Below are 23,839 nucleotides of genomic sequence, written 5' to 3'. Positions count from 1 at the left end.
TTCTTGGATTGATCCCTTGATCATTATGTAGTGTCCTTCTTTGTCTCTTGTAATAGTCTTTGTTTTAAAGTCTATTTTGTCTGATATGAGAATTGCTACTCCAGCTTTCTTTTGGTTTCCATTTGCATGGAATATCTTCTTCCATCCCCTCACCTTCAATCTGTATGTGTCCCTAGGTCTGAAGTGAGTCTTTGTAGACAGCATATATATGGGTCTTGCTTTTGTATCCATTCAGCCAGTCTATGTCTTTTGGTTGGAGCATTTAATCCATTTACCTTTAAAGTAATTATCGATATGTATGTTCCTATTACCGTTTTTTAACTTGTTTTCAGTTTGTTATTTCAGGTCTTTTCCTTCTCCTGTGTTTCCTGCCTAGAGAAGTTCCTTTAGCATTGGTTGTCATGCTGGTTTGGTGGTGCTGAATTCTCTTAGCTTTTGCTTGTCTGTAAAGGTTTTAATTTCTCCATCAAATCTGAATGAGATCCTTGCTGGGTAGAGTAATCTTGGTTGCAGGTTTTTGTCCTTCATCACTTTAAATATGTCCTGCCACTCCCTTCTGGTTTGCAGAGTTTCTGCTGATAGATCAGCTGTTAATCTTATAGGGATTCCCGTGTATTTTTTTTGTTGTTTTTCTCTTACTGCTTTTAATATTTTATCTTTGTATTTAATTTTTGATAGTTTGATTAATATGTGTCTTGGCATGTTTCTCCTTGGATTTATCCTGTATGGGACTCTCTGGGCTTCCTGGATTTGATTGACTATTTTCTTTCCCATATTAGGGAAGTTTTCAACTATAATCTCTTCAAATATTTTCTCAGTCCCTTTCTTTTTCTCTTTTTCTTCTTCAACCCCTATAATTCGAATGTTGGTGCATTTAATGTTGTCCCAGAGGTCTCTGAGACTGTCCTCAATTCTTTTCATTCTTTTTTCTTTATTCTGCTCTGCAGTAGTTATTTCCACTCTTTTATCTTCCAGGTCACTTATCTGTTCTTCTGCCTCAGTTATTCTGCTATTTATCCCTTCTAGAGAGTCTTTAGTTTCATTTATTGTGTTGTTCATCACTGTTTGTTTGCTCTTTAGTTCTTCCAGGTTCTTGTTAAACGTTTCTTGTATTTTCTTCATTCTATTTCCAAGATTTTGGATCATCTTTACTATCACTATTCTGAATTCTTTTTCAGGTAGACTGTCTACTTCCTCTTCATTTGTTAGGTCTGGTGGGTTTTTACCTTGCTCGGTCATCTGCTGTGTGTTTCTCTGTCCTCTCTATTAAAAAAATTTTTTTTTGCGGTACGCGGGCCTCTCACTGTTGTGTCCTCTCCCATTGCGGAGCACAGGCTCCGGACGCGCAGACTCAGGGGCCATGGCTCATGGGCCTAGCTGCTCCGCGGCATGAGGGATCTTCCTGGAATGGGGTACGAACCCGTGTCCCCTGCATTGGCAGGCGGACTCAACCACTGCACCACCAGGGAAGCCCTCTGTCTTCTCATTTTGCTTAACTTACTGTGTTTGGGGTCTCCTTTTTGCAGCCTGCCAGTTCATACTTCCCGTTATTTTTGGTGTATTTCCCCAGTGGGTAAGGTTGGTTCGGTGGGTTGTGTAGGTTTCCTTGTGGAGGGGACTACTGCCTGTGTTCTGGTGTATGAGGCTGGATCTTGTCTTTCTGGTGGGTAGGTCCAAGTCTGGTGGTGTGTTTTGGGGTGTCTGTGACCTTATTATAATTTTTGGCAGCCTCTCTTCTAATGGGTGGGGCTGTGTTCCTGTCTTGCTAGTTATTTGGCATAGGGTGTCCGGCACTGTAGTTTGCTGGTCGAAAGGAGCTGGGTCTTGGTGTTGACAGAGATCTCTGGGAGATTTTTGCCATCTGATATTATGTGGAGCTGGGACGTCTCTGGTGGACCAATGTCCTGAACTTGGCTCTCCCACCTCAGAGGCACAGCCCTGGTGCCTGGCTGGAGCACCAAGAACCTGTCATCCATATGGCTCAGAATAAAAGGGAGAGAAAGAGAAAGAAAGAAAGAAGATAAAATAAAATAAGATACAATAAAGTTATTAAAATCAAAAATAATTATTAAATTTTTTTAAAGTAATAAAAAAGAAAGAAACAAAGAAAGAAGAGAGCAACCAAACCAAAAAACAAATCCACCAATGATAACAAGCACTAAAAGCTATACTAAAAAAAAAAAAGCAAAAAATGATGGCCATGAAGAACCTAGGGAAGAGACAGGAATAAAGATGCAGACCTACTAGAAAATGGACTTGAGGATGGAGGGAGGGGGAAGGGTAAGCTGGGACAACGTGAGAGAGTGGCAGGGACATATATACACTATCAAACATAAAATAGATAGCTAGTGGGAAGCAGTCGCATGGCACATGGAGTTCAGCTCGGTGTTTTGTGACCAGCTAGCAGGGTGGGATAGGGAGGGTGGGAGGGAGGGAGACGCTGGAGGGAAGTGATATGGGGATATATGTATATGTGTAACTGATTCACTTTGTTATAAAGCAGAAACTAACACACCATTGTAAAGCAATTTACTCCAATAAAAATGTTTAAAAAAAGGGTAAAAAAAACCCTGTACTAAAAACAACAGCATAAAAAAAAAACCAGAACCCTAGGACAAATGGTAAAAACAAAGCTATACAGATGAAATCACACACAGAAGCATACACATACACATTCACAAGAAGAGAAAAAGGAAAAATATATATATCGTTGCTCCCAAAGTCCACCGCCTCAATTTGGGATGATCCGTTGTCTATTCATGTATTCCACACATGCAGGGTACATCAAGTTGATTGTGGAGATTTAATCCGACTGCTCCTGAGGCTGCTGGGAGAGATTTTCCTTTCTCTTCTTTGTTCGCACAGCTCCTGGGGTTCAGCTTTGGATTTGGCCCCGCCTCTGCGTGTAGGTCGCCTGAGGGCGTCTGTTCTTCGCTCAGACAGGACGGGGTTAAAGGAGCAGCTGCTTCGGGGGCTCTGGCTCACTCAGGTCGGGGGAGGGACGGGTACGGATGCGGGGCAAGCCTGCGGCGGCAGAGGCCAGCGTGACGTTGCACCAGCCTGAGGCGTGCCATGCATTCTCGCGAGGAAGTTGTCCCTGGATCATGGGACCCTGGCAGGGTTTCAATTTCTCCGTCAAATGTGAATGAGATCCTTGCTGGGTAAAGTAATCTTTGTTGTAGGTTTTTCCCTTACATCCCTTTAAATATGTCCTGCCACTCCTTTCTGGCTTGCAGAGTTTCTGCTGAAAGATCAGCTGTTAACCTTATGGATATTCCCTTCTGTATTATTTGTTGTTTTTCCCTTACTGCTTTTAATATTTTTTCTTTGTATTTAATTTTTGATAGTTTGATTAATATGTGTCTTGGCGTGTTTCTCCTTGGATTTATCCTGTATGGGACTCTCTGTGCTTCCTGGACTTGATTATTTCCTTTCCCATATTAGGGAAGTTTTCAACTATAATTGAAATTAGTTTTTAATTGAATTATAGTTTTCAACTATAATTTTACCTTGCTCCTTCGTCTGCTGTGTGTTTCTCTGTCTTCTCATTTTGCTTATCTTACTGTGTTTGGGGTCTCCATTTTGCAAGCTGCAGGTTCGTAGTTCCCGTTGTTTTTGGTGTCTGCCCCCAGTGGGTAAGTTTGGTTCAGTGGATCGTATAGGCTTCCTGGTGGAGGGGACTGGTGCCTGTGTTCTGGTGGATGAGGCTGGATCTTGTCTTTCTGGTGGACAGGACAGCGTCTGGTGGTGTGTTTTGAGGTGTCTGTGAACTATGATTTTAGGCAGCCTCTCTGCTAATGGGAGCGGTTGTGTTCCTGTCTTGCTAGTTGTTTGGCATAGGGTGTCCAGCACTGTAGCTTGCTGGTCATTGAGTGGAGCTGGGTGCTGGTGTTGAGATGGAGATCTCCAGGAGATTTTCACCGTTTGATATTACGTGGAGCTGGGAGATCTCTGGTGGACCAATGTACTGAACTCGGCTCTCCCCCCTCAGAGGCTCAGGCCTGACACCCAGCTGGAGCACCAAGAGCCTGTCTGCCACACGGTGGCATGTCAAGACTTTCCATGGTGATTTCAATGGACAATCAGAACTTCCAGCTTCTGTGATGCAGCAGGATTCCAAGAAAGCAAATGGAAAGTACACAGGGAGGAAGATGAACTGCAGCAAAGCCTTTGTCATACGATAGTGACCTCGCGGGCTCGCTGAGCATGAGGACATGTGTGTGGCTCGCCCTCAGCTGGCAGTCAAGGGATCTCTATGGGAAAGTGGAGAGGAGCTCACGGAGCCGCTCTGCCTCCGCTTCACTGTATACTGCTCCACATACAGTACATGCCGCCGGAAATCAATTTTTTTAAAAAAGGCGTTTCACTGATCCTTCTTCCGAGGGTTCGAGAGCTCTATGCAGCACGAGTAGCACAGCCAAGCAGAGCTCACACTCAAGTGACGAAGCACAAATATGCCCATCATGTACTTTTCTGAAAGTAATTCTCCTGGCAGCATGACAAATTTATTCAGTTGGTTATCATCATCCTTGCCTAACAGAGAATAAAAGACAGGAAAAGGTTGGGCAGTTTCCTAAGGCCATGTGGCAAATTGTGGTTAAAATTGAAACAGGGTTACATTTCATGAATGGATGTTTTGTTTTCTCCAGCTATACCTGTCATAAATGTGATTATCAATACCCTCTTAGTTTAACATAAAGATATTTTGATACAAAAAAGTTTTTCACCGTGAAGTTTAGGTCCTTTGTTGTATAACATTTGGTTGCTGGGTTTAAGTTTGTCCCGATATTTTATTTTGTAATATTGGTTTGGTCCCACCTTACCTTCTTTCCTGTTTCCTTTTAACATCACCTGGATATACAGTTATTAACTCAATAGTAACCACAATAACAGCTAACATGTACTGAATCCTTATTAAATATCAGACATGATGCTGAGCACTTTATGTGAACCTCATCTAATCTAATACCAGAAGAATCCCGTGGGAATATGACCTGGATTTCTGCTTATGGAATATAACTACATGTTTCACTTTTTTACATAAACCACACCCATCATCATTATCTATACTTCCTAGTTTCTATTCCATTAAAGTGGATTGAGAACTTACAGACACAAAGCGGAATCCTTTTAGATTTGAGTTTTTTCCTAATATTTTATCATTTTATTTTCACACCTGATTCTGTAGCTTTTTACTTTTAGTAACTCAACTTTGAGTCTTTCCAAAACATTTTTATAGAAATTCTTTTATGCATTCATATGTCATTGGTTTTATATAATTTATAACTGAATAATTATATTAACAAGTACAATGGGAACAAACACAACTAATTTTTGGTCCATATTCATCCCCACAGGTGGGGTCAGAAGTTATAGGAGGGCTCAAGAGACAGCAGGTGAGGCCCTGGGGGTGAGCTGGCTGGGAGCATCAGTCAGCAGGTTATATCTAGGGAAGGGAGAGAGTTGCTTAGTCAGGGAAATCACTTAAGAGAAGGCTAGTTAAAAGAACTTTTGTTGTATTTGATACTTTAACTGCATAGGCACTACTTTGATAAAATTACTGTAAAAGATAATTTTAAAAAAATGGAAGCAGAAGAAGAAGGAGAGTGAGTTTAGGTAGCTTGCCCAGGATTACAAAACTAGAGATTGAACTGGATTTGGCTCCAGAATTCAGCATCCAAGTCTAGCATTTCAGTGCTCTTTCCCTCCATCCCATGAGCCTCAGCACAGAGAGAACTCTGGAGGTTTGGGTGGGCTGCTGCCACCAAGGAAGGGGGCTTGAGACAGCTCAGCAGTGGTCAGCAAGAGAACACAGTAACAGAAGAGAGAAGAAGCCAGAAAGTAATGAAATAGTCTTGGAAGTTTGCAAAAGAAGAACCCTGTTATTGTGTTAACCTTAAGTTAACCCAAGTATTTCTTGACCTTGGGCCTCACTGGTTCAAAACAAAAGGGTTTTCAGCAAATAAATTTGGCCAACGGACACTGCCAACTATTTTCAGAACCAGTTTTTGCAACTCTGAAATTGAAGAAACCCTGAAAGGGCATCCCTCCCTTCCAGCAAACAAAAAACAACACAGAAGAACCTCTGACCCAAGGGTCCCATGGGAAGCCAGGTGTGGGAGCAAGCTTAGTGGAAATCTGTGATGACAAATAGCATTTAAAATGAAGTCATTTGAATCTCACCCCCACTTCCTTCTAATCCTTGGGTTTTACAGCTTCTATTTCCATCAAGTCTTTCTTTGAGTAAGACTATTGAAGCACCAGTTTTGAAGAACCACCTAGCCTCTGTTAAAAAAGAAACAACAGGTCCAAAATGGAGTCACTTGTGCTAAGCCCATGTCACCAAACAGAAACTTAATACCTAACCTAACTGCAGTTTGAATCTCCCCCAGGAATGTAGTCTTAACTGGTCAGTTTGGAATTTTTTGGTAGCACCGATGAGGTAATCTGCCACAGAGACCCTTTTTATCCAACAAAGGAAGATGCTGTAATCCGATCTTTCCTTATCCCTTCCTCTTTCTGCCTATAAAAGCCTTCCATCTTGTACAGCCTCCTCAGAGCTCCTCTCAACTTGCTAGATGGGATGCTGACCGATTCATGAAGCATTTGTTAAGGCCAATTAGATCTTCAAATTTACTTGGATGAATTTTGTTTTTTTAACACCTCCTAGAAGCAACGATTTTATGGTAGCTGTTTTAAAATGCCTCGGAATGGATTATGCTTTTCCATTAAGTATTAATGATATCAGTTTATGTTAAATGCTTCCTATGTTTTTGTCCTTGGCATTTTCCAAATTGTTTCCTTCAAGAAGAAAATTAGAAAGGCATTAAGATTTCTATGACTTCATAATAAATTCATAAAAAGGTTAAGATCTCAAATGGCTATCCCTTCAATAAAATTATGTTAAGTTGTACAAACAGTTTGGACATGGGACATCACTTTTATGCATTTTCAAAAGCAGCTATTTCGATTTCTAACTGATGTGGTTTAAAAAATAATTATTGCGATCATTGAGCTGTAAACGCGGTTGAGATTTAGAGCCTCCTTCATATAAAAAACAGTTCAATATCTTTGGGGAAGCAACATGATAAGCAGTGGAATAATTATTTAATTAACATGCATGCAAAGGTAAGGAGTGTATGGGTAAACTGCTTATTTCATTTTCTAAAGATTGCAAAATTAGTTAATTAACTAAAGGAAGTACACATGAAAAAGAGAAACAGGGCGAGATCCAACATCACTGTGTATACCGAACATGCCCTTTCATGGAATCCTGCTTAGCCGACGCAGTTTCTGTGCTCTGCCCTTGGCCAAGTGCACGCTGCCCACTCAGGGGCAGCCAGCACTCTACAGTATGCTTTATGTAAAACAGAGTACAGACTGAACCATATGCAGCTGGGCACTGAGAGACAGGACGAGCCAGGCGGGAGCCTGTAAAGTGAGAACAGCACTGAAAAGGGACAGGTCCGATTCTGCAGCTATCTCAGGGGAAACCAATGAACTCAGCTTCCTTGAGCCCTAATTCCCTCACCTACAAAATGTCTTAATGTCCATTTTGCCTTTGAGATTCTAGGAAACAGGGCAGTCACCAAGTTTTTCCAATTTATGTTGTATCTCATCACCCCCACTCCCATATGTGCTGTCATATATGTCACCTCCTCTGATCCTCACTGCTATTACTTGCTGGCATGTTATCCTGCCTCACTCTCGCCCTACCATCTCCGCAGAAATTTCACCCTCTCTCCTGTCTCTCACTTTCACCTATACTTGATTCAGTCCCAAGTATATACAGGCGTTTAGCTCTGACCTCTCCTGAACTTCAGTTCTGCTTCTCCAAATTCTAGCTTCCACATGGGTGTCCTATTGTTGGATCAAATGCGACTAGACTTGAAAGAAACTCGTAATCCTTTTCCACAAACCACCCATCCCTCTGAACTTGCACATGTGTGTCTATTACACAGACTTCTCCGCCAGTCAGGCTTGCGACTTTGACATTCCCCTCATCTCCTCCTCACACCTGTTTCCAGTCACCTTCTGATCTTTTCTTTCTATGTCTCATACTCATTCTTCTTTTTTATATTAACCTCCCATCAATCCCTCCAAGATCCTGAGCACATCAAAGTCTAGACTACTGCAATGGTCTCCAAACCGACGTCCTGATTTCAATCTCCATCCTAATGTTAATATACCAAATTAATCATTAAAAAAACCCACTTTGCCTGTGCTAATCTCCTCCTCAAGATCTCTATTTGCTTCTCACTGTTACCAGATCCTATCTAACTCTGCATTCAGTGCTCATTAAAGTATGATCACTGCTTACCTGAGCAACTCAGAACTTGCCTATACAAGGCCAAGTCCATTTCTATTCCCAAGCCTGAAATAGCCAACTCTCTTCCTTCTGTTTGACAAAGTCCATTCCTTCTTCAAGATCTAACCTTGATGACCTCATCTCTCCATGTTCTGGGTAGTCGTCTTCTGAACTTTAGTAGTTATCGCTCATTTGAGAGGCAGGCAAAGCCCAGGAATAAACAGCATGCCAGGCTAGGCACTTACGTATAAAAACTCACTTGTTCCTTGAACTTATCTGGTAAGTACAATGCCTATTCCTACTTTACAGGTCAGAGCATGGCTCAGAGAGGTTACTTAACGTGTCTAGGTCACAAAGTTGCCAAGTGCTGGATCCAAACCCGGGCTGTCCAGCCATAGAGTGCAGGCTCCTAGCCCTCACACCACCATCTACAGAAGCATCTTTTGTTATAGAAATCATTCTGTCAGGACTTCCCTGGTGGTCCAGTGGTTAAGAATCCGCCTTCCAATGCAGGGGACGCGGGTGCGATCCCTGGTGGGGGAACCAAGATCCCACATGCCGTGGGGCAACTAAGCCCGTGTGCCACAACTACTGAGCCCCACGCCACAACTAGAGAGAGCCTGCATGCCACAACGAAGAGCCCATGCACCGCAATGAGAGATCCTGCATGCTGCAAGGAAGATCCGGTGTGCCGCAACTAAGACCCGATGCAGCCAAATAAATAAATAAATATTTTAAAAAAGAAATCATTGTGTCAAGTGTCTGTCCCACATGCAAGCTCGTTAAGGGAAAGCACTTTGTCTCTGTTCTCTCTGAACCTCTGACTAGCGAACAGAGATGCTAAGAGACGCAGGAAGCTCGCTAAAACACATGGAGACACACACCTTCCTTCTTGAGCTTTCCTACATTATCGTAAAAGCATGGCTACATTTTGTGCAGATCAGAAAAGGGGTAATATTCATGATAAAAATACCTTGTATATTTCCACGTTTCAGAATGTGGGCCAGACAATGAAGAAAGGTCTTCTAATGTCATATCCTTCCTCCCTCATTTTCTTTTTTCTTTTCTTCCTTCGTCACTCTCTCAACAAATATTTGTTTTATGCACACTACATGCCAGAAAAACAAACCTCTGTGTGTGTTATTAACATTTCCATCCCAGATGCTGAAAGATGGAGGTGAGTAATATAAAGTAATATCAAAAGCAATAAAATGACTGCTAAAATTTATTGTGAACATACCATGAGCTAGACATCAGGGCCTTGAGAGGTATTTTCCCCCTTAATCCTCATAATAACTCTATAAGATAATACTATTATTATCTCCATTTTGCATATAAGGGGAATAAGTCAAGAGAGGTTAAGGTCATATGACTCCCAAGGGACAGAGGTGGGATTCCAGCCCTGGTCATTTGAGACTAGAGCTTATACTCTTTTTTTTTTAATTAATTAATTTATTTTTGTCTGTGTTGGGTCTTTGTTGCTGCGCACAGGCTTTCTCTAGTTGCGGTGAGTGGGGGCTACTCTTCGTTGCGGTGCACGGGCTACTCATTGAAGTGGCTTCTCTTGTTACGGAGCATGGGCTCTAGGTGCATGGGCTTCACAGTAGTTGTGGCTTGCTGGCTCAGTAGTTGTGGCTCGTGGGCTCCAGAGTACAGGCTCAGTAGTTGCGGCGCACGGACTTAGTTGCTCTGCAGTATGTGGGATCTTCCCCGACCAGCGCTCGAACCCGTGTCCCCTGCATTGGCAGGCGGATTCTTAACCACTGAGACACCAGGGAAGCCATAGAGCTTATACTCTTAACCTTAACCCTGGACTTCTTCCAGGAGTAGATTTAGCCACATGGCATGCAGAGGGCATATGCAAAATTGGTTTCATTTCCTTTGAAAAGAGTCCCACGAATAGTATCAGAGTCCAATAGGGATGCTCCCAATGTCAGCACAGACTTCACCCAAAAGCAGGTGTGTGACTTTGAACAAGTTACTCTCTCAGGGCTTTATTTAATCCATTTGTAAAATAAAAACTTAGCACCAGATCATCTCCAGACTTCCTCCCAGACACAGATCTTCCATTATTCTAAAGAGGCAGCTGTGGGGCAGAGAGAGTTCTCCAGTTTTGGAGTCAGAAGAAGTAGGTTTGTTTTATTAACTGGCACCCTCATCGCAGCCCCTGTCACAGGGCCCTGCATCCATCACTTCTGGCTTGTCTCCTGTTGACCTTAGCTGCCTGGAAGATAATCGGCCAGCCCAGATGTTCTCTGAAAATCTGCCCTCTTAGCAGATTTTTAAGTGCACAGTACGTTATTGTTGATTATAGGTACAATGTTGTACTGCAGGACTGGAGAGCATCTTGCTTGACTGAAAGTTTATGCCCGTACATTAGTAACTTCCTATTTCCCCCTCTCCTCAGACCCTGGTGACCACCATTTCACTCTTTGATTCTATGACTTGGACTATCTTAGGTACCTCATATAAGTGGATATTTATAATATTTGTCTTTCTGGGTCTAGCTTTTTTCACTTAGCATAATGTCCTCAAGCTTCATCCATGTTGTTGTGTGTTGCAGAATATCCTTCTTTTCAAAGGCTGAATAGCATTCCATTGTATGTATATGCCACATTTTCTTTATCCATTCATCTGTCAATGGCTATTTAGGTTGTTTCCACATCTTGGCTATTGTGAATAATGCTGCCATGAACATGGGAGTGCAAATATCTTTTGAGATCCTGATTTCAATTCTTTTGGGAAAATACCCAGAAGAGGGATTGCTGGAGTACATGGTGGTTCAGTTTTTTGAGGAATCTCCCTACTGCTTTTCCATAGTGATTGCACCATTTTGCATTCTCACCAACACTGTGTATGTAACTACCTAAGAATTCAAGATCAAAGGCTCAATTTCTGGGGCTTCCCTGGTGGCGCAGTGGTTGAGAGTCTGCCTGCCGATGCAGGGGACACGGGTTCGTGCCCCGGTCCGGGAAGATCCCACATGCCGCGGAGCGGCTGGGCCCGTGAGCCATGGCCGCTGAGCCTGCGCGTCCGGAGCCTGTGCTCCGCAACGGGAGAGGCCACAACAGTGAGAAGCCCGTGTATCGCAAAAAAAAAAGTCTCAATTTCTGAATTCTTTATTGCCCTGTTCTACGGCTGTAGGTTTTGCTCTTTGACTGTGAGACTTGCACGCAGGTCCAATATTCCCTCGTTGTAAGTTCTAGCTGAAGAGGAACTATGCCCATAAAATAACGCACCTGATTTGGAAGGGTGTTCACATCATTCTTTCCCTTCTCTGCATTTTCGGGATTGTTTTGCTAAGCAGCATGATCCATGCCAAGCTTTTTCTTTTCATCTGAAATGCAGTCTCTTTGTGTTTTCACCCTGCAGGCTTTTTTGGAGTAATCTCATCTACTTTGTTGGCATTGATGACGACTATGTTTACGCCACTGACTCCCAAATTTCTAAACTGTGTCTCTCACCTGAGCTCCAGACTGAAATACGAACGTGTTCAGAGCACATGGCTGTAGATCTTCCCAAAGCACTAAAACCGTGTCTACTTCAGTATGAAGTCCTCCTCTTCTAACCATGCACCTGCCCCAGAGCTCGCTCTCAGGGATTGGCACCCTCAGGGGCCTTGGAATTCCTCTCAAATTCCCTCACGCACACTTGCCATTAATAACCAAGTGCTGTTTATTCTTTCTTCAAACTTTTCTCAAATCCACCCACTTCCTCCAGCCCCACTGTGTCTGCAATAGATGGTCAAGAAGTGTCTTAGCTGGGTAGGTAATAGTGATCTCGAACTTAAGATATCCAAAATAGGGATCTTTTATCCTCAGTTCCTCACTTTATCATGACAGTCACTTTCTTGTGGTGGTCTGGAACCAAACACTCGATATCTCTGAGGTCTGCCTGTGTTACACTACTTATACAAGTTCTGAAGTCAAATGGTTAAATAAAAATCGAAATTAGTCACATCTTAGCCTTGGTGTTTACATTTCTATAGGCAGATATGAACTAAAAGTTTAATCATATCTGCCATCTTATATGCAAATCTTTTATTTTTCACCAACAAAGATATTCCTTTGACACTATCTCATGAGTGACAATGCTAAATCGGATAACTTACTAGCAGAAAAAGAGTATGATCCCTGAGTTAACGCTGCACTAGATCCTACTGTGATTATACTGGACACAACAGGGTGGTCTTTGGAGTGAAAAGATGAAAAATGCAAGCTGATCAGAGGCATCTGTTTGCTTTATCTATTTCTGCCAACAATCACTGCATGTTACTTAAAAAGAGGAGATAACGAAATCCATCTTTCAGGCCTTTTGTTTGATCGATTTTTACAATCTCAATGACTTTGACTACTGCCAAGTTTAAATGCTTCCTGAAAAATTCAGTGAAATTCAGACATTGTGACTATAATTAGGATACTAAGAATAGGACATTATTGGTTCCTCAGTGTGAAACCAGGATCTAATCCAGATGTGTTAGGAAGTTGTTATTTAAAGACTTCTGCTATGGAGTTAAAAAGTATTCATTTGATTATCTCTCTTGATTTTCTTCCTCATGTGGAGGAGGAAAATGATTTTTTCTTGTTTTCTTGATAAACACAAGAAAGGTAAATTAAATTCTAGGAATGAATTTACATTTTACCTTAAAAAAATTCTGTACATCTGCATCAGGTTAAATAAAGAAAGAAGATGCTAACTTTCTAATATATTCAACAATCAAAAACATCATCCTAAATGATATAGTCATAACACTTTATGTGTTGGGTATTTTAGGCCCAAAATTATTTTTAGCTAAACCACTGTAATGATTTTTTAACATTGTCATTTAATATTAAAAAAAACCCATAGTTACATATGAATTAAGTATGAGTTACGTATTTTGAATATGAGGCAGTTTTTTTTTTTTGAGTTTATAATGATGATTCTATAAACACGGTGATTAAGGATATTTCGAATGCTATCGCTTGACTTTCCACAAATGCTCTTATAATTGCTAGGAAGTCAATGCACAGCTGTCCCCCAGCACAAAATGAGCACTACTGTTTGTCGCTGCTGAGAAGGCCTGGGTACAGCAGACACTGGGAAGGCAAGCACACGCTTGTTCAACAAATGAATGAATAAATGAATGACTTCGCTTCCAAATGGAATTAGGTTGCAGACATTTATATGCAGAACTAATAAAGTTTGCCTTTTAATTTATGGATAAGGAAGTGCTCACGGCTCTGAGTTGGTTACAGATAATTCTCCTCACTTCAAATGTACCGTCTAGGATGCTCATACCTTTCTCCTGTGTGTTCCCATTTCTCTGGTTTTCTCTTGTCCTCCCCTTACAATTCCTTCCCACCATTCTCAGGGACTTCTTTCCTCAGGAAACTCACAGGGCCATTTTCTGTGTGTGATGAGTTCACAAGGCCACTTGTTCCTTCATTTGTTGAACCAATATTTAAATATTTCAGGCCCTGCGGGAGGCCCCAGGAACAAAACAGAACCATACAAGCAACTTCTGTATTTGTTTTCAATACATTTTCCCATTTCATTCAAAACCTAGCTCAGAAACCAAGCAAACAGAACGTAGAACCTGCAAAGACCTCAATCTCTGGGCAGACATTCCAGGACGGGACATGTTGCTGATATAAACTCACTCAGTAAGGTCCCAGTGCCATGACAGTGCCAGGTAGATGCAGAGCATTCGATAATGCAGAGCTTGTTAAATATATTTAGTAGATCATCCAACAAATACATATTCAACACTTACTAGGCACCAGATGATAAAGCTTTGCTGATAAAAATGAGATCCAAGTTCCGGGCCCTCAGGGATATCAGAGCCTAGAGCATCTCTGTCCAATAGAACTTCCAGTGGTGATGAAAATGCTCAGCTCTGCTCTGTCCACTGCAGTAGCCCCTGGCCACAGGTAGCTACTGAACACCCGCTATGCAGCTAGGACAACTTAGGAACTGAATTTTAAATTTTAATTAATTTAAATTTTCATTTAAAACCAGACCAGTATAAAACACTTTTCTATTAAACACACCTTGTTGTTTTGGTGGGACTACATTTTTCTTTAACTGTTGTACCACGTACTCTATTAATCTTCATTGCATGTCTGGCAAATGCATAATCTGTAGTATCTCATTTATCATCTTTTATACTGATTACAGGTTGAAATGATAATATTTTTAATATACTGGAGTTAAAGAGCATATCATTAAATTAATCTCATCTATTTCTTTTTACTTTTTAAACTGTGGCTACTCAACATTTTCAATTTACATCTGGGGTTTGAATTGTATTTCTACGGGATATGGTTAATCTAGAAGAAAGCAAGAGAGAGGGAACAAAACCAAAGCAAGCAAACAACTATAAGCAAGCAAGTAACTATAAAATCTAGAGAATCTTACAAATATAATGATTCTTTCTGCCTAAGTTAAAACCTTACAGGATACCATATGATCCAGCAGTTTAACTTTTGGGTATATACTCAAAAGAATTGACAGCAGAGTCTCAAAGAGATACTTGCACACCCCAAGTTCACAGCAGCATTATTATTCATAATAGCCAAAAGGTGGAAGCAACCCAAGTGCCTATTGATGGATGAACGGATAAACAAATTTCAGTATACACGTACAACTAATATTATTCAGCCTTAAAAGGCAATAAAATCCTGACACATGCTACAGCATAGATGAACCTTGAGGGCATTATACCGAGTGAAATAAACCAGTCACAAAAAGACAAATACGGCATAATTCCATTTATATGAGGTACCTAGAGTAGTCAAGTTCATACAGACAGAAAGTAGAAGGGTGGTTGCCAGACGTTGGGGGAAGGGAATAAAGGGGAGTTGTTTAACAGGTACAGAGTTTGGGTTTTGCAACATGGAAAGAGCTGTGTGGGTAGATGGTGGTGATGCTGGCACAACAAGGTGAATGTCCTCAATGCTACTGAACCGCACACTTAAAAATGGTTAAGATGGTAACATTTGTTATGTGTATTTATTGCAATTAAAAAAATTTTTTAAAACCTTATAGGGAAAGTAGCTATATTACTCCAGTAAGATTGAGTGTATTTCTAGGTATTATGGGGTCAATGAAAAAGATCAAATTTAACATAGTTCATATTTGCTTATCTATCTAGTCCCACATGAATATTTTTAAATGGCAGGGAAGTCAGCAGATTAGGTGCAAAAATAGACAAAGAAAACAAGAGAAAAATGCATTAGATAAAGTCAGGTTTGAATGTGGTGTTTTGTCTCAAATTATCAATGAAATAGAAAGCTGTGTTTTCAGAGAAGGCTTGGGTGGAATTGCATTTCAGGGATATTTTTGAGGAGGAAAGGACCACATTTGACAGAGAAATACAGATTGTTTCTGTGCAGTAAGAAATGTGTTACAGATTTACAGTCATGCTAATAACTCCATGGTGAAGATGTATAAGCAAAGACAGGCAAACAAAGATAGATTCAAGAGACATTCTGTGAGGACTCAAACGAGGTAAAGATGTTCAAACACAGGCATGGGCTGTGGTCAGGATCATCGTCTATAAGTGGTTCAAGAAGCCAAGACACTGATGGTCACGTGGAACACAGATTAAATATGCTTTCTCGAATCAGTAATGTAGTCATTCGTGTAGTAATCCCTCAGTATGAATGTGTGATCAGTTTACTCAGCTGTTTCTGAAGGCTCTGGTCTTCCCCTTCCTGGCTCTCTCTACTTCAACCAAGGCTCTACCCCGTTGAGAGTTCCTCCAACTGCCACTCAAGTCATAACCTCACTTCTGGGGTGAGCAGTCTGCAGGTGTTTCTTATTTCCTCCTAGTCTCCTGGCTTCTCTCCTGTCGTGCAAATCATCTTATCGGGGATGTTCAGTGAGATAATAGGATAATTTATACAATTGATTTCTGTATTGCTCAGCTCAAGTGACTACGTTCCCTTTAGAAGGTTTTCAGTGACACGGTGTACAAGTATATCATTTACAGTTGATTAAAATGTCTGTGATCACTTCTATGAAAAAAAAAAAGCTGGGCGTCTGTTCCTTTGGTTAGAAATACAAGTTCATTGTTTTCTCTGTGGGAAAATCAGGTATGACTTAAGACTCCTTTCACAAGAAAGCCACAGGATCACCTATATTCTATTTCTGTGGGCATTTTTAATCCTTTGTTAGTAGAAGTACAACTTTTAACTAATCAAAATATGCATTGACCTAGAATGCTCGGGAATGGAGCAAATCAGGTCAGACAAAAGTGGAGTTACTATTATATTGACTGATATACACAACTCGGATGCCCTTTGGTGCAACTTCCAAAATAAATTCAAACTAGTGTGAGCCTAAATTTGTTGAGAACTGCTTTCGCTTATACTGCCTTAATAAGGTCTATCATATACCTCCTGAAAGCCCATTTTTATTTGAGTTATTTTCCATTTTAATTGGGACCTTGTGGCTTTCTTATAGAATATTTAAGATGAAAGACTGAAGTAATTTTTGGCTAACAAAATTACAAAACCTTATTTTATCTTGTGGATAAAAGGAACACATATATGTTGTTCAAGAATCAACCCAGATAAAAGTTCTTCTTTTTCAGTTTTACAATGAGCCACTGCCACGCTGCTTTAAGGTAAAGTCTATTGTGATGCAGCTAAAAAGAATATTTCTCCTCTACCACCTAAAGAATGTTTCAGGCCTCAATTCTGTGCAAATACATCCTGTTCTGTGCACCATAACAGCAATCCAAATTAAACATGCGGAGGGAATTTCCAGGAGATGTTTTCATACCTGCACTTGGACCATGTGGGGTGACCTGGCAATTGTCTCCCACATTAGCTATTTATCATTTTAGATTTGTTTACTTTGCATACACATACTGTTTTAAATGCAGTGTTACACAATGAAATTTAAGGGAGTTTTGAATAATGTGGCACAGCTGGGCTGCTTATTCATTCTCTATCATAAATTCGACTAGCTGGAAAATGAAGTTTGTTTAAAAATAAACTCTTCAGGACTCCTTTTAATGAACAGCCCGTGTGTCTGTCTTCCATTTTGTGGATGGAAAAATGCATCTAAGATAACTTATTTCACTCGCTGACAAATACTGTTCTGAAACCACAAACCCGGAGAAGATTGGTTATTTTTTAAAATAGATTTCATTAACATAGTTCAGAGAGTCAATGCTTCAGGAAAGCTGTTTAAAAAAGCAAACACCTGGGGCTTCCCTGGTGGCGCAGTGGTTGAGAGTCCGCCTGCCGATGCAGGGGACACGGGTTCGTGCCCCAGTCCGGGAAGATCCCACATGCCGCGGAGCGGCTGGGCCCATGAGCCATGGCCGCTGGGCCTGCGCGTCCGGAGCCTGTGCTCCGCAACGGGAGAGGCCACAACAGTGAGAGGCCCGCGTACCGCAAAAAACAAAAACAAAAACGCAAACACCCCAGAGATGGATTGCCTGGGAGGCCGAAGCAGAAGACTGGTAGTTTAGAACCAGAGCATGGATAAAGACGAGACATCGTTTATACCAACATGGACCATTTGGGTATAGAATGTGAGGAATGAACATTTTACTTATTTTTTTCATCAAAGCCCTGGGGCCCGTGTAGGACTGGATGTGAATCACAGGTCTGGGTTCCAGTCTCAACTCTGTTGTTTTTAGCTAACCAAGTGACCTTGGCCAAGTCACATATACTAGGCAGTGGGAAATGCTGAGGCTTTGCTGTCACTCAGACGGAGACCCAGTGCTGTGCTTGTCAGTGTTTAACAACTGGCTCTCCAGGAACAAGCAAACAAATCAACCAACTCTGGTTTGTAACGTTTGTCAATTTCTGTGGTGTAAATGCTCCCACCATGGCCAGTTGAAGTTAGCTACATGACCTCACTGAGCACAGAGCTGGGAAGAGAAAAGCACAAACAGTTCACTCCAGACGTCTCCTCAGACAACACAGGCTCAATGCCACTGCCTCAGTGCCATTTCTGGCTCCACCAGTTAACACATGGGGTCAAAGGCAAGTTATTTAACTTCTCTACATCTCAGTTTTCTAATTTTTAAAATGTTGACCATAAATAAAGTTTACAAGGCCATTCTGAGGGTAAAATGGAAGGCACTGAGCACAGAGCCTGAAATAGCAGGTCTCAGTACACATCGATTCCCTGACATAATGATTCTGTCTCTCTCCTTCCTCCTTTTCACAGGCAAACTCTTCAAAAGAACCGGTTCGTATTTGTTCTTATTTGTTCTCCACTCCCTCACTCAACTCATCGCTATCTGGATTTCATTGATAGAACTCTTAAAAAGTAATTTCTTTGTGGTGACCAGCAGATTTTTTCCCCCAACTCCAATGGACGTTTCTTAGGTGCTTATTTTATTTGATTGCCCTGTGGCATTTGACATGCTCGACCAATTCCTTCTTCTTCTTTCTGTCTTTTTTCTTCTCTCGGATTCAGAGACACAGAATCCTGCTGATTCTCACAAGACAACCTAGATCTTTCCTAGGCTGTAGCTTCTGGTTCCTCTTACTGTGTTCTTTGTTCACGTTAGGGATTTTCCAAGGACTCATCCCTGCCTCTTTTCTCACACCCCCGTGTCCCTTTGGGCAGCTCGTTCATAACCAGGGCTTCAACTCTTATCCAGGTACCAACTTGAAAGGCAAGCCTGCATCTCAGACCTCTCTCTGGAGCTCCAGGCTTGTAATGCCTGCTGCTTATTTAACATTCTTGACATTTCTGCCTTTATATCTCATAGGTCACACTACAGTCAACAAAGATATAACTCAATTTATCATTTTCCCCACCAGACCTGTCCCTCCTCCTGTGTTCCCTATACAGGATGCACTATTCATCTTATATCTTAGGCTGGAAACCTAGGAGTCATCCTTCTCTACCTCCCATAGCCAATCCAACAGGCCAATTCTATCCTGTAAATATATCTGCATTCATTTCCTTAGCTTCCTAGATAATGACACTGTCTTAGTAAAGACCCCTGAGACCTTCATCCTATCATTCTTTGATAATTAAAGTGATATACCACCTGACTTCCCTGCCTCCAGTCAATTCCCCTTCCAATCCACACTTCCTCTGGAGGAATTTTATAAAATGCAAATAGATCATATAATTCCTTGCCCTTCATTAGCTCCCCACACCTACGGCATAAAGGTCAAACTCCACGGAAGGGCAAAATGGCCCTTGTTAATTCTGGCTCATGCTTATTTTTCTGGCCACATCTCTTGCCTCTTGCCTATGTATGACTATACTCCATCCAGTCTTACTTAACCACAAACCTTTCCCTCAATAGGCCATGCTTCTTCTTGTCTTTACCTCTCTGGAAAGCCAGCCCTTCCCCTTTTCCATCTAGTGAATTCCAATTCTTTCTTCAAGGATCAAGTCAAGTCTCCCCTCTTCCATGAACCCTTCTTTGAAATCCTCAGGAAACCTAGTACATGATTCTCTAGAAGGCACTCTTCACACTGGGTTATCATCTGTATGCATTTGTTTTTCTCCCCCAGAAAGTGAATGAACATTAATGCCATATCTTATTCACCACTGCATCTCTGGTATCAAGCACAAAGCCTGGGCTGCAAAAATGTTTAGCAAATTGAATGCATCAACTTCTAAATGCCTCCTCAAATTCCTTTTCTGTCCTCTTTGTGGTGCTAAATGAGATGGAATCAAGACAAGAGTTTTTTTTTTTTAATTGAGATATAATTGACATGTAACATTATATTAATTTTAAGTGTACAACATGATTCAATATTTGTATATATCACAAAATGATCATCACAGTAAGTCTAGTTAACATCTGTCACTGCACATGGTTACAAGCTTTCTTTTTTTCTTGTGATGAGAACTTTTAAGATCTACTTTCTTAGCAACCTTCAAATACGTTATATAGTATTATTAAGTGACAAGAGATTTGTAAGCTATGAACAAGTTAGGATGGTATGCATTTTCAACCTTGATTCTAACTGGAATAATGATTTTCAAAGTGAGAATAAAACATGTAGAATGTTAAAAAATCCAAGAAATGATAGGCTTTTCAAGAATGATAGTTTACTTAAGCGTACTTGTTGCAACACAACCTGCCTGCTAACTTCATGTTTCCTGTTGGTCACCAGTAATGAAGACAATGACAAATTAGGTCTTCTCATGTTTATTTTTGAGGGTTTTCTGAGGTATCAGAACTGTGGCAAAAAGCATTACAAAATAGTAATAGCACAGATGAAAATCACGCTAGATATGCATCCACGTGAAAATTTGCGTTCAATAAATGAGTAACATGTAAGAAAATGAACATGCTATTCCCGCACAGATGGAAGGATTTATTCAGTATCTAACTTTTTAAAAACCTGAATGACTGCATGTTCAATGTGTGTTTAAAAGTTTTAAAATGGAGGTACTATTTCTGTTTTAGAACATTTCACAGAAGCAAAAAGCCCAGTCAAAGAGTAAGTAGCAAGATCTAAACTTGCAAAGCAGATGTTCTACCATTTGCTGAATTTCCAATAATAAATTCCACCTTTTAAGTTGAGAAAAAAATAGCATTGTTCTTTACCGGTTAGTTTTTGCAAATTATGCAAATGAAAAAAACATCTTGAACTTTAGGGATGTTCTAATGTCATAAATGAAAAGAAGGCAAATTCATTTTGAAACCCTCACTGTCATCTATACTGATGACTCCATTCTCTGGTCCACTAGGGCTATTCTTTACTCAATACTTAACTGGACTTGAAAGTGTTCTCCTTTTTGGAAAAATTGGAACAATATATATTTAACAGATGGCGTCTGTATAGCCTACCCTAGTAAGCCTTCTAATTTATCTTTTTCTGAATAATAATTTATGGAGCACCTTTCTCTGCGAGAATTTTTTGCTGTGTTGCTTTTTTTTTTTTTTTTGTGGTACGCAGGCCTCTCACTGCTGTGGCCTCTCCCGTTGCGGAGCACAGGCTCCGGACGCGCAGGCCAAGCAGCCATGGCTCACGGGCCCAGCCGCTCCGCGGCATGTGGGATCTTCCCGGACCGGGGCACGAACCCGCGTCCCCTGCATCGGCAGGCGGACTCTCAACCACCGCGCCACCAGGGAAGCCCTGTGTTGCTTTTTAAAGAGCAAGAATTCCTTGACCTCAAAAGGGATTTTTCTAATAAGATAAAAACACTTCAAACTCAATAAAGGTTTTAGGCAGATATCTATGGAATATAGCTGTTTCTTTTTTCTTTTTTTTTTCTATTTTTCTGGTGAGGACATTGGGTCCTTAAAGTAATCAAGGGCGAATAGGTAATTGACGATATTAGTGACACGACTCCTAATATTTGTCTGTTTACCATTACACCACCACATATTTTAAATATTCTTTACCAACCCAAATAGCCAAATTTAGCTTTGATGTTGCTGGCCATGTTTTATGAATTTGACACGGGTTTCCAAATCCAATGTCAGGAGGCATATGCTTTGAATTATTTTTCAAAAATGACTAAGCTTACCATAGCTTTTCAAAAATGATATCAGGTTATATATATTCTCTTGTGACTCATTCCTGGCTTATCGAAAACAGCATCATACTTGAAATGACAGCTGGGGTTGCGATCAGGGTGCAAACAACAACTTTTTCCCCCAAAGAAGCTAAATATCCTATAGAAGAATTTTATTTCATAGTCTTAGCCCTATTAGTTATATGCTCTGCTAAGCAACTCAGTCTAAACTGATTTAGCTAAGTTTTGGAACATGATTCATTCAGTTATATAATGTGAGCCATTTAGAAGGCTTTATTTTTTATTTTTTTATTTTTTTGTGGTACGCAGGCCTCTCACTGCTGTGGCCTCTCCTGTTGCGAAGCACAGGCTCCGGACGCGCAGGCCCAGCGGCCGTGGCTCACGGGCCCAGCCACTCCGCGGCATGTGGGATCCTCCCGGACCGGGGCACGAACCCGTGTCCCCTGCATTGGCAGGCGGACTCTCAACCACAGCGCCACCAGGGAAGCCCTAAGAAGGCTTTATTTTGTGTTGATCCGTACACACACAGTAGAACCATTTCAATAAAGTAATAATGGTAAGTAGAATCATAGACATAAAATTGGAAAGAACTTTAGGAATGATCCAACCAAACTCTTCATGAATCTCTTATCAACATCCCTTGCAGGTGATGGCCCAACTTTTGTACAGTTTTACTCACACAATCTCATTCTCTCCAGTCCTGGAGAGGTTTCCTTGTTAGAAAGTTATTTATTTTTCTGAGAAAAAACTTACCTCTGTAACTTTCATCTTAGTGCAAGATTCTTTATTTTTCTGAGTAAAAACTTACCTCTGTAACTTTCATCTTAGTGCAAGATTCTTAGTGCAACTTTACCTACCCAAAAAGTGAGGGTCCTGGAAGTCCCTATTTTAATGGGGAATTTCTTTTTTTGTCTACAATATTTTTCTTCTAAATTCTTTCTCCCATACTGGGAGATAGACCCAATATAAGCAAAAGGGTGTGGGGTGTATTGTCTAATACAACAGGCAGGACATAGAATCTGAGCAGAATGAACAACAAATGATATAAAGAAGTCCAGGCAGGAAGTGAGAAGCAGGGATGCCCATGGTGTTCTTGGTATCTCAGGCACATGCTTTATAAAGAGGCAGACATTCATTCTAGCACCACAAATTGAACATGGTGATACTTAGGACCACACTGGCAAAGGTTATGTCTCAATTTTGAAAACTCAGACTATCTTTACAAATGTAGATTTCCCCAGGGCAGGATTTGTGTTCTTTGAAATGAGGAGTCAAAAACATTTCCCCAATAATTTGAGCTCTGTCCATTAGTTCTCCTTGACTTCACTTTCTCATAGAAAGTTTCTTTCACTTTCTCATAGAAATGGGACACATTGACAAGCTGTGAATCAGCTGGGGAAAATTAGCTCCATTAATAAAGGGAGTTTCCTCAGAACCCTGGTGATTAGTGTCTCCTGTTGCCTTAAAAAGATTTTCCAACTGTTGAAAAATATTTTATTAAGCAAGAAACCTAATACAGTGTCAAATTGACTAGCGCTCTGATTTAAAAAGAAAGCTTAGGAATGGGGGACACTGGGAAGAATAAGGAATGAAGAAATCTGAGTTCATTTCCTGCCTCTCTCTCTAGTCCTTTGTGTCACCTTGGTCACACAGCATATCAGAATCTATGAGCGTGGAGGGAACTTAAAGAGGCATTTGGTTTAACACTTTGGCCAATTTAGCTTTCTTCCCAACTATAAAGTTTCTTTAAGCCCATACCTACAGGATTATAGCAATAGCATTTCAGAAACAGTATACATAATTTTCCCCCAAGGAGCAATAATAGAGGAAAGTACATCTGTGAGGACACCAGATACTTGCTTCCCTTCACATTTTTTTTGGTATTCGTGATCAGGTTTTAAAAGAGCCACAAGGAGAATGCAAACAATAACATCTAAGAAGAAAATCATGCAGGTAGTAAGTTGCCCAGTTGTCTGAGATGAATGCTAAGGTTGGGAAGGAGAAAAGAGACAGGGGCTTAGGCTGTTTATACATTTTTTGATTAACACAGATTTTGGTCTCCTGTTG

General features: G+C 40.9%; 1 protein-coding gene across 2 annotated transcripts in view; it reads right to left on the bottom strand.

Annotated features, from left to right (window-relative positions):
• The window catches only part of CHST9 (carbohydrate sulfotransferase 9), a 198,753-nt gene that overhangs the window by 100,809 nt on the left and 74,105 nt on the right, over positions 1-23,839 (bottom strand). The gene's annotated exons all lie outside the window — the stretch shown is intronic.

This window comes from Monodon monoceros, unplaced genomic scaffold (assembly GCF_005190385.1).
Source record: "Monodon monoceros isolate NGI ecotype Baffin Bay Population unplaced genomic scaffold, NGI_Narwhal_1 Super_Scaffold_1, whole genome shotgun sequence".
NCBI classification, from domain to species: Eukaryota; Metazoa; Chordata; class Mammalia; order Artiodactyla; family Monodontidae; genus Monodon; species Monodon monoceros.
The sequence above is the reverse complement of the archived record's forward strand: the minus strand, read 5'-3'. Positions and strand labels throughout refer to the sequence as shown.